Source organism: Ornithorhynchus anatinus, chromosome 6 (assembly GCF_004115215.2).
Source record: "Ornithorhynchus anatinus isolate Pmale09 chromosome 6, mOrnAna1.pri.v4, whole genome shotgun sequence".
Lineage (NCBI taxonomy): Eukaryota > Metazoa > Chordata > Mammalia > Monotremata > Ornithorhynchidae > Ornithorhynchus > Ornithorhynchus anatinus.
Genome location: NC_041733.1, coordinates 46592737 through 46600506, shown reverse-complemented (window position 1 = coordinate 46600506; position 7770 = coordinate 46592737).

Below are 7770 nucleotides of genomic sequence, written 5' to 3'. Positions count from 1 at the left end.
GAGCGGCAGCGTTGGAAACACCCGCTCCTTGGAAGCGTTTTCCGAGATCGCTTCCAGAGTCCCGGACGGGCCTCGCCGTCTTCTCTCGTACGGAAACCGTGGAGAAAATCCGCCCGGCCGGAGGTCGTTCCTTCATCCTCTCGTTCGGTCGGATTTAGCGAGCGCTTCCCGGGCGCGGAGCACTGAACTAAGCGCCGGGGAGAGGATAACGTAGTAAGAGAGAGACCCATTCCCGGCCCCCGAGGGGTTGAGAGTCTAGAGAGGGGCGGGAAGAGAAGGGAAGAAAGGAGGGAGGGGGAACGGAGGGGGCGCGGGACCGGGCCGGGGGGCCTGTCCCTCCTTTCCTTCTCGCCTATTATGATGTTGCCCTCTCCCAGGCGCTTAGCACAGCGCCCTGGACACACGGCCTACCGGCTACAGCCCGGGCCTGGGAGTCGGGAGGACCTGGGTTCCGATCCCGGCCCCCGCCGGCTCTCCGGGCCTCCGTTCCCTCATCTGGAAAATGGGGTTGGACAGAGAACACGCCGGGCTTCGGCCTCCCCGGTTTTTATCGCAGGGCTTACCGTCTCCCCGGGGGCGAGCCGGGCCGATGAGGCCCGACGCGATCCGCCTTTCGCTTTCGTTTCCGCGGCCTCCGTTAGGCGCCTGCTACGCGCCGGGCGCCGTCCCAGGCCCGACTCGGTCCCTCGACTTCTCGGTGCCTCGGGGACCTCGTCGGGAAAAGGGGGACGGAGACCGGGAGCCCCCCGGGGGGACGACCTCACTACCGTCATTCACTCCGTGTCCATTCCAAGCGCTTAGTAAGCGCTCAATAAATACTATTGAATGAATTTATCGGGCGCTTACTGTAATAATAATAATAATAATAATAACGTTGGTATTTGTTGAGCGCTTACTACGTGCAGACCACCGTTCTAAGCGCCGGGGGAGATCCAGGGTCATCGGGTCGTCCCGCGTGAGGCCCACCGTCTTCATCCCCGTTTTCCAGATGAGGTCACTGAGGCCCGGAGAAGGGAAGCGACTCGCCCACGGTCACCCGGCTGACAAGTGGCCGAGCCGGGATCCGAACCCACGGCCGCCGCCTCCCAACCCCGGGCTCTTTCCACTGAGCCACGCTGCTTCGACTGTGTGCCGAACACTGGACTAAGCGACGGATGAGAGACCATCCCTGCCCGACAGCGGGCTCGCCGTCTAGAAGCGGGGAGACGGACAAGACGACAGGTAGAAAGGCACGCCTTGCGTCTCCCCCAGCGCTCAGAACAGTGCTCGGCACATAGTAAGCGCTTAACAAATACCAACATTATTATTATTACCAAGCACTAGGCGAGACACAAGAGCCTCAGCTTGGATAGAGCCCGTGTTCCGCTCTCATTTGAACGCTATTTGTTCGGTACTTACCATGTGGTTTTTTTTTATGATACTTGGGAGGCGCCTACTACGTGCCAGGCCCCGTGCTGAACGCCGGGGTAGATTCAAGCTCGTCGGGGCGGCCCCGGCCCCCCGGCCCCCGGGGGGCTCACCGTCTTCATCCCCATTTTCCGGAGGAGGGAACCGAGGCCCGGAGGCTCAAGGTCAGCCGGCGGACGAGGGGCGGAGCCGGGATTCGAACCCAGGTCCTCCCGACTCCCGGGCCCGGCCTTCTACCCGCTAGCTCTTTGTAGGCGGGCGACGTGTCTGTTCTATCACAGCACTTAGGTCCAAATTTCGGATTTTATTTCTTCGTAATGATGTCTGTCCCGTCCCCGTCCCCCCCGCTAGACTGTCAGCTCCTTGAGGGCAGGGAATGTCACGGTTTATTGCGGCCGCGTCCTCTCCCCGGCGCTCAGTCCAGTGCTCTGCACACAGTAAGCGCTCAAGAAATCCGACTGGATGAACTAGCCGGATGCACGAATGCTCGGCACACCGTAAGCGCCCAATAAATCCGACCGAACCAATGAGTGCTCCGCACCCGGTAGGCGCTCAATAAATCCGACTGGACGAACGAATGCTCCGCACCCAGCGAGGGCTCAATAAATACGGCTGAGTGAATGCAAGAGTGCTCGGTAAGCGCTCAAGAAGTCCACTTGGATGAATGAATGAATGCTCTGCACCCAGTAAGCGCTCAATAAATCCGACTGGATGAGCGAATGCGTGTTCTGCACCCAGTAAGTGCTCAATAAAACCGACTGGATGAACGACTGCTCTGCACCCAGTGGGCGCTCAATAAATACGACTGAATGAAAGAATGCTCTGCACCCGGTAGGCGCTCGGTAAATACGCCTGCACGAGTGAAAGAATGCTCCGCGCCCGGTAGGCGCTCGGTAAATACGCCTGCACGAGTGAAAGAATGCTCCGCACCCAGTAGGCGCTCCACTAATAGGACAGAAAGAATGCTCTGCACCCAGTAAGCGCTCAATAAATCCGACTGGATGAACGAATGCTCTGCACCCAGTAAGCGCTCAATACATGTGACTGGATGAACGAATGCTCTGCACCCAGTAAGCGCTCCACAAATCCAATTGGATGCGTGAATGCTCTGCACCCGGGAAGCGCTCAATAAATAGGGCTCAATGAATGAATGAATGCCCCGCACCCACTAAGCGCTCAATAAGTAGGCCCGGATGAACCAAAGAACGCTCTGCCCCCGGTAAGCGCTCACCTAAGTCCACCTGGAGGAACGAAGGAACGTTCTTGCCCCCGGTAAGCGCTCCATAAATCCAAATGGATGAATGAATGCCTTGCACCCAGTAAGCGCTCAATAAAGAGGGCTGAATGAATGAATGGATGCCCCGCACCCAGTAAAAGCGCTCAATAAGTAGGCCCGGATGAACCAAAGAACGCTCTGCACCCGGTAAGCGCTCAATAAGTCCACCTGGAGGAACGAAGGAACCTTCTGCCCCCGGTAAGCGCTCCATAAATCCAAGTGGATGAGTGAATGCCCCGCACCCAGTAAGCGCTCAATAAGTAGGCCCGGATGAACGAAAGAACGCTCTGCCCCCGGTAAGCGCTCAATGAGTCCACCTGGAGGAACGAAGGAATGTTCTGCACTCAGTAAGCGCTCAATAAGTAAGGCCGAACGAACCAGTGAACGCCCCGCACCCGGTAAGCGCTCAATAAATCCGACCGGGCGCACGAATGCCCCGCACCCGGTAAGCGCTCAATAAATAGGGCCGAATGAATGAAAGAATGCTCCGCACCCAATAAGTGCTCAATAAATCCGACCGGGTGCGTGAATAATAATAGCAACGCCGGTATCCGTTAAGCGCTCACTAGGTGCCGAGCACCGTCCTGAGCGCCGGGGCAGACGGGGGGGGGAATCCGGGTCGTCCCACGTGGGGCTCCCCGTCTTCACCCCCATTTTCCAGATGAGGGAACTGAGGCCCAGAGAAGTTAAAGGGACTCGCCCGCAGTCACACGGCCGAACGACCCGGCGAGCGCTCGGTCGACGCGATCGAAGGAACGGAGGGAGGCGGCCGGGGGTTTGGCCGGGGGGGGGGGGGTGTCCCAAACATCCCCCGGCCCGGACACCGGGCGACCCTCCCTCCGGCGTGAAACCCGAAGGAAGGCGGACCCTTTTAAGGGAGCAATTAAAAGAGCAACGGTTGTTCAACCGCCGGATCAAATGCCGCGGGATATCAGACGGAGCCGTCGTAATGTCCCGGCCTCTGCCCGGACCTGCCCGGTCCCTCCCCCCACCCCCCCCCCGGCTCGGAAAACCGGGATCCCTGGGTCGTCCGTGGGCGGCGGGGGGAGAGGTCTGGCCGGCGCGCTCAATAGGTAACCCCCCGACGGAGCCCCCCGCTCCGCTCCATCCCGGGCCGCCGCGGGGGAGGTCGGGCCCTTCGACTGGCCCCGTAATTAATAACGATCATAACAACGTCGCTATCCGGGAGGCGCTTACTGCGCGCAGAGCGCCGCGCTGAGCGCCGGGGGGGGGGGGATACGGGGTCGTCGTCCCGCGCGGGGCTCACGCTCGTCCTCCCCATTTATTTGACAGATAAAGAAATGAAACGTTGGTATCCGTTAAGCGCTTACCACGCGCAGAGCGCCGCGCTGAGCGCCCGGGGGGGGATACGGGGTGGTCGGGTCGCCCCCACGTGAGGCTCACGGTTCATCCCCATTTTCCAGATGAGGTCACCGAGGCCCCGAGAAGCGGAGCGACCCGCCCACGGTCCCGCGGCCGGCGAGCGGCAGAGCCGGGAGTCGAACCCATGACCTCTGACTCCGAAGCCCGGGCTCTCGCCGCTGAGCCACGCTGCTTCCCGACGGACGAGGCCCCGGGAAGGGACTCGCCCCCGGTCGCCCGGCCGCCGGGGCCGGGATTCGAACCCCCGACCCCCGAGGCCGGGCCTCACGCGGCCGAGCCGGGATCAGGACCCGGGTCCTCCTGACTCCCGGACCCGGCATCTCGCCGCCGCGGGCGGCGCGGAGGGAGATGCCCCCTCTAGGCCGTCGGCCCGTTGTGGGCGGGGGATTCTACCCGCCTACCGTTCCTCTGGCGCTTAGCACGGTCGGTCGACTGCCGTGTACCGAGCGCCTGCCGTGTGCGGAGCGCTGCGCTCGGGTCAGGGGTTCTCCTCCCGGCTCCGCCGCCCGACCTCGGGCCCGTCGCTTCCCCTCTCCGGAAAACCGGGATGGAGAGGGTGAGCCCCCCCCCGGGGGGGGACGGGGGGACGGGGCGCGGATCCAGCCCCATCTGCTCGGCTCCACCCCGGCGCCCGGCGCGGCGCCCGGCACGTAGCGAGCGCTTCCCGGATACCGCCGTCGGTCTTATCATCGGGCACTCGATAAATGCGACCGGTCGGTGATATTTACGGACTGACTGCGTGCGGGACCCTGCGCCGGGCACCTGGGAGAGGGCGAGACGAGATTCGGCGGGAACGTTCCCCAGCCCAGTCGGTCGAGGCTATTTACCGGGCGCTTAGCGCGTGCCGGGCACCGTACTGAGCGCTCGGGGGAGGACCACGCGGCCTTCGGTAGCCCCGGGCCCTCGGTTCAGAGCCCGGCGCGTACTAAGGGCTAAGAAGCGGCGTGGCTCCGGGGAGGGAGCCCGGGCTTGGGAGGCCGGAGGTCACGGGTTCGAATCCCGGCTCGGCGGCCGGGGGACCGTGGGCGGGTGGCTTCGCTTCTCCGGGCCTCAGTCCCCTCATCTGTCGGAGGGGACGAAGCCGGTGAGCCTCGCGGGGGACGACCCGATGGCCCCGTCTCCCCCCCGGCGCTTAGAACGGTGCTCTGCGCGTAGCGAGCGCTTAATACCCACATTATCATTAACAGATCCCGCAATCATTATTATTAGCTCACTTCCCCTGCCCACAGGGCGTTTGCCATCTAAAGGGGACGGGAATTGCCGCCTGGAATCCACCCGTCTAATCGGCAAAATAATCATCGTCCGATAAGCGCTTACTAGGGACCCGGCGCCGTGCTAAGCGCCGGAGCAGGAAGCGGCCCTTCCCCGTCCCTCCGGGAGCCCTTGTCAGCCGGGGCCGTCTTGGCCTTCCTCGGTTTTCGCGTGGGCCCCGCCCAGGCGCTCAGTCCGGGGCTCTGCACGGAGGGAGCGCTCAGTAAGCGATAATTACGTTGGCATCTGTTAAGCGCTTACTCTGTGCACAGCACCGTTCTGAGGGCTGAGGGAGATAACAGGGTCATCAGCGTAGCTCAGTGCGAAGAGCGCCGGCTTGGGAGGCAGAGGTCACGGGTTCGAATCCCGGCTCGGCCACTCGGCAGCTGGGTGACCGCGGGCGAGTCGCTTCGCTTCTGCGGGCCCTCAGGGACCTCCTCCGGAAAATGGGGATTAACTGGGAGCCTCACGGGGGACGGCCCGATGACCCCAGCATTTAGAACGGCGCTCCGCACAGAGTGAGCGCTTAACAAATACCAACGTCATTATCATTATATGCAGCACGGTGATTTGTTGATTAATGATGATAATAATGAGGGTATTTAAGCACTTACTATGGGCCAGGCACTGTAGTGAGCACTGGGGGGGGGGGGGTCCAAGCAAACCGGAATGGGCACAGGCCCCGTCCCACGTGGGGCTCCCGGTCTCCGGCCCCGTTTTACGGATGAGGCCGAGGCCCGGCGAGGCGGAGGACCCGGCCAAGGTCACCCGGCAGACAAGGGCGGAGCCGGGATTCGAACCCAGGACCTTCCGCCTCCCAGGCCCCGGCCCGCTAGGCCGTGCTGCTGCTCCACGGCAGTCTCTCCCTCTAGACCGTAAGCTCGTCGTGGGCAGGGAATCGTACCGCTATACCGTCCTCTCCCCGTAATAATAATGACGACGACGGTATCTGTTAAGCGCTTATTACGTGCCGAGCACCGTACCGAGCGCCGGGGGGGATGCGGGGTCGTCGGGCCGTCCCGCGTGAGGCTCCCGGTTCATCCCCAGTTGACAGACGAGGGAGCCGAGGCACAGAGAGGCGAAGTGACCCGCCCGCGGTCACGCAGCTGTCGAGTGGCGGAGCCGGGATTCGGACCCCTGACCTTTGACTCCCAAGCCCGGGCGCTCAGCACAGTGTTCCGCACACAACGGACGCTGGATCACGGTTCATCCCATCTGGGAGCGAGCCCGGGGAGGGCGACCGAAGAGAAATCTCAGCGAGATCCGGCTTTCCAGGCAGACTGGCTAAACAGTAACGATAACAGGACTTATTAGGCACCTGGGCGTCGATACAGATAATCGGGCTACTTCCTAAGCGCCTACTACCTTCCGGGCACCGCCCCCCAAGCACAAGGGGAGACCCGAGGCGATCGGGCCGGACCCGGTCCCTGCCCCCTCCTGGGGCTCGCGGTCTCCATCCCCCTTTCCCGGATGAGGGAACTGAGGCCCGGAGAAGGGAAGCGACTCCCCCGAGGTCACCCGGCGGACTGTGTCGGACGCGAGGTCTTAATTCGCTCCCGGGCCCCCGGGGTCGGCCAGGGATGGTCAGTTTTGCCGACGGGAACGGGCCCGATTTGGGAAGTGGGGAGAGGGGGAGGGAGGGGCCGAGATGGGGAAGCGGGGGGGGGGACGGGCCGGGGGGGGGGGGGACAGCAGGCAGCCCCCTCGGATTCCCCCGAGAAACCCCCCACACCCCGAGAAGCCGCGTGGCCTAGTGGGTGATAATAACAATGTCGGTATCCGTTAAGCGCTCACTACGCGCCGAGCACCGTTCTAAGCGCCGCAGGGGAGATCCGGGGTCGTCGGGCCGTCCCGCGGGAGGCTCCCGGTCTCCGTCCCCATTTGACCGATGAGGGAACTGAGGCCCAGAGAAGGGAAGTGACTTGCCCGCGGGCAGCTGCCAAGCGGTAGAGCGGGGATTCGAACCCACGACCTCCGACTCCCAAGCCCGGGCTCTTTCCACTGAGCCGCGCCGCTTCAGAGCCTGGGAGTCGGAAGGTCCCGGGTCCTAATCCCGGCTCCGCCCCTCGTCCGCTGGGAGACCTCGGCCGAGTCACTTCTCTGGGCTTCAGTGAAGCAGCCCGGCTCAGCGGGGAGAGCTTGGGAGTCGCGGGTCCTGGGTTCGAATCCCGGCTCCGCCACTCGTCAGCCGTGGGACCGCGGGCGAGTCACTTCGCTTCTCTGGGCCTCGGTTCCCTCATCCGTCAAACGGGGATGAAGCACGCGGGCCTCGCGCGGGACGACCCGACGCCCCCGGATCTCCCCCGGCGCTTACAACGGCGCTCCGCGCGTAGTAAGCGCTTGACGGATACCAACGTTATCGCGTTATTCCCTCGTCCGGAGAATGGGGACGGAGACCGGGAGCCCCAAGGGGGATTAGTGGCTCGGTGGAAAGAGGCGGGCTTGGGAGTCGG